This window comes from Salmo trutta, chromosome 16 (assembly GCF_901001165.1).
Source record: "Salmo trutta chromosome 16, fSalTru1.1, whole genome shotgun sequence".
NCBI lineage: Eukaryota > Metazoa > Chordata > Actinopteri > Salmoniformes > Salmonidae > Salmo > Salmo trutta.
The window spans coordinates 14676149-14679663 of NC_042972.1; the positions used below are offsets into that span (position 1 = coordinate 14676149).

Sequence of the window (3515 nt, forward strand, 5' to 3'; positions counted from 1 at the left end):
GCTCTATTTGAGAAACATTGTTGATGATCTTGGAAGTATGATTGACTTCTCAGAAGAGGGCTCATAGCATACAGGATTCCTTTCCTCCAATCTAAAACAAGTCTGAAATCATGCAAAATCTAATTTGAAAGACCTCTGCATGTTTTGAGGTACGGTAGCCAGCTTGTAGTTGAATGTTGTAAATCTCAGTATTGTTAGAAAGTTGTATTCCTTCTGTCTCATTCTCCTTTTCCTCTGCCAATCTACTTATCACAGTGGGAGGCCGTTCCTTCTCTTGCTAGAACAAAAGCGGTACCTGCTGCGTGTCAACCCGGTAGTGACGAACCTACCAATACTACTTGTAGAATCGCAAGGCTTGTCAGTGGCCAACAACTTGACTTTGAGCCAATCAGAGAGCACAAAATCCCACATGGGGGAGCCAGCAACAACAATTAAAGAAAAACGTTTGACAATGCTACTGGTGTGTCTGAGCTTTAAGAGTCCTGTTTCCGTCCTCAGGACATAAACACTCTCCTCCTGGCTGTCAAAAGGCAAATTGCTCAATGCCAAATGAAATACTTTATTCTCCTATTGCTGTGTGTGTGTGTGTGTGTGTGTGTGTGTGTGTGTGTGTGTGTGTTTGTGTGTGCGCGCGCGTGCGTGCGTGTGTTTTATGGAGCAACACTGTGTGTGTCATACCCTTCACTAACAATGGGGCGTTTCAGCTTTGATCGTTATTGGGATATGTTGCTCAGGCGCTTTATGGTTTGTTAGAGTCCGACACGGTCCAGTTCATCAACGGTCTCTGTGTTTGCAGTCATGGTCAATTTCCAACAGGGAATGAGTGACCGCAAGTGTCCCAACAGAGGGCCTGGGGGGAATAGTAGAGTACCTGAAAAACAGGGATGTTATGAAACATTGGTGCTGTGTATTTGTTTTATGAATTTCAGTTTGGAAATAGGGCAAACATTTCAACATCTTGTTACATCTTGATTTAAAGCAGGACTCAAATGAGTCTGAGAAAAAAAACTGGACATTTCATACAATTCATGTAACTTCCCTTCAGTGAATAAAAACAGTTATCCACAAAAAAGAACAGGCGTGAGTACGCAGAGCCTTTAGGCTCTATTCAATCAGCATCACTGAAGCATTACAGATTTTGCAATATAAATGTAAAGGTAACATCCAATTGAGCCGACATAGCGTTTACCATGAATGCAGTCTTCGCTAGCGCGGGAACATTGCCTTTAAATTTCAATCACGCTGTAAAGCTGAACTTCCGTAAAACGGATTGAATAGAGCCTTTCATTTGGCACAGTGTGGTATTTCTCTCCACAACACAGGTGCACAGATGGGAGAGTCACAATAATAAAATAGTTGTTTGACGTCAATCTTCTGTGTGTGAACAAACAAAATGAGTCTAATGAGTTTGGGTTGTCGAGAGAAATAAATAAATATGTTCGCTACGCTTTGAACTAATATAGTTACAAACTGTATAAGAAATATGTCACCACGCATGACATACTGTAGAACTAATACAGTATGTCTACATAAGTGACATATTGTTCAATGTCACTATTTTAATCCAATGAGACCATGTTGAGCTTCAAGGTCAAATCACATCAAAGTTTATTTGTCACGTGCGCCAAATACAACAGGTGTAGACCTTACAGTGAAATGCTTACTTACTGGCTCTAACCAACAGTGCAAAAAAGGTATTAGGTGAACAATAGGTAAGTAAAGAAATAAAACAACAGTAAAAAGACAGGCTATATACAGTAGTGGGGCTGTAAAAGTAGCGAGGCTACATACAGACACCGGTTAGTCAGGCTGATTGAGGTAGTATGTACATGTAGATATGGTTAAAGTGACTATGCATATATGATGAACAGAGAGTAGCAGTAGTGAGGCTATATACAGACACCGGTTAGTCAGGCTGATTGAGGTAGTATGTACATGTAGATATGGTTAAAGTGACTATGCATATATGATGAACAGAGAGTAGCAGTAGCGTAAAAGAGGGGTTGATGGGTGGTGGGTGGCGGGACACAATGCAGATAGCCCGGTTAGCCAATGTGCGGGAGCACTGGTTGGTCAGCCCAATTGAGGTAGTATGTACATAAATGTATAGTTAAAGTGGCTATGCATATATAATAAACAGAGAGTAGCAGCAGCGTGAAAAAGAGGGGTTGGGGTCATTGGGAAACACAGCTCAAGTCCCAAAGCTAAAGATGGTATGGTGAAAGCACCTCTAAAGAATGTGCCTTAGCATCAGAGAGGCATTATAGGAGCCTCACTGTCACCTGTTGTGTCATGTTCAATCAAATCAAATGTTTATCACATGCTTCGTAAAAGAACAGGTGTAGACTAACAGTAAAATGTTTACTTATAGGCTCTTCCCAAAAATGCAGACAGAACATAAAAAAATGATAGAAACAAATAAATAGAAAGATAGAAATAATTAAGAAATAATGAAGAAAAAATAGATGGATAAGATCAATCTGTGTTGGAACTGAGGGTGAAGGCTTGTTTATGGCTCAACACAGATGCCCCTGTAAGAGGGACATAGAGGACATAGGTGTGTGTGTGTGTGTGTGTGTGTGTGTGTGTGTGTGTGTGTGTGTGTGTGTGTTCCACCTCAAAGGCACCGTGCCCGACTGGCAAGCGTGACAGAGAGAGGTGAGTGTGAGGGGGGTGAGATTCCTCTCTTGGTGGCGTGATGACTAGCAGGCAGCAGCTGGTCCACTGGTTTACTCAACAGGATGGCTTCTGTCCTGCCACTCACTCTCACACAACAAAAAGACAAGTATAGTAGAGTAGAATTAGTGGTATGAGTATTGATATGACCACTAACCTTTGTCATATTACTATATACTGTATATACACTGAGTATACCAAACATTAGGAACACCTCCCCACCTGCCCCCTTTTGCCCTCAGAACAGCCTCAATTCGTTGGGGAATGGACTCTACAAGGTGTCAAAAGCGTTCCACAGGGATGCTGGCCCATGTTGACTCCAGTGCTTCCCACAGTTTTGTCAAATTAGCTGGATGTCCTTTGGGTGACGGACCATTGTTGATACAAACGGGAAACTGTTGAGCGTGAAAAACCCAGCAGCGTTGTAGTTCTTGACACACTCAAACCGGTGCGCCTGGCACCGACTACCATACCCAGTTCAAAGGCATTTCAATCTTTTGTCTTGCCCATTCACCCTCTGAATGGCACATATACACAATCCATGTCTCAATTGTCTCAAGGCTTAAAAATCCTTCTTTAACCTGTCTCCTCCCCTTCATCTTCACTGATGAAGTGGATTTAAGAAGTGACATAAATAAGGGATAATAGCTTTCACCTTGATTCACCTGGTCAGTCTGTCATGGAAAGAGCAGTATATAGTATATAGTGAGTCTACCTCTTTCTTGCAGATGTTGTAAGTCACCTATTTTCACTATAATTTTCATCAATCTGAGCTGCCCGAAGAACAAGATTGAATAAGGAAAACTCTGAGCTAGTTTGTCAACGGTATAATTGTGGTA

General features: G+C 41.8%; 1 long non-coding RNA gene across 1 annotated transcript; it reads right to left on the minus strand.

The window, feature by feature from the left end:
- Window positions 1-238: 238 nt before the first annotated feature.
- On the minus strand, window positions 239-2889 carry LOC115150146 (uncharacterized). Its single transcript, XR_003867053.1, has 2 exons — window positions 2617-2889; window positions 239-871 (listed from the first exon to the last, which is right to left on the minus strand). It is a non-coding gene; the product is annotated as an uncharacterized LOC115150146 (long non-coding RNA).
- Between the last annotated feature and the right edge of the window lie 626 nt (window positions 2890-3515).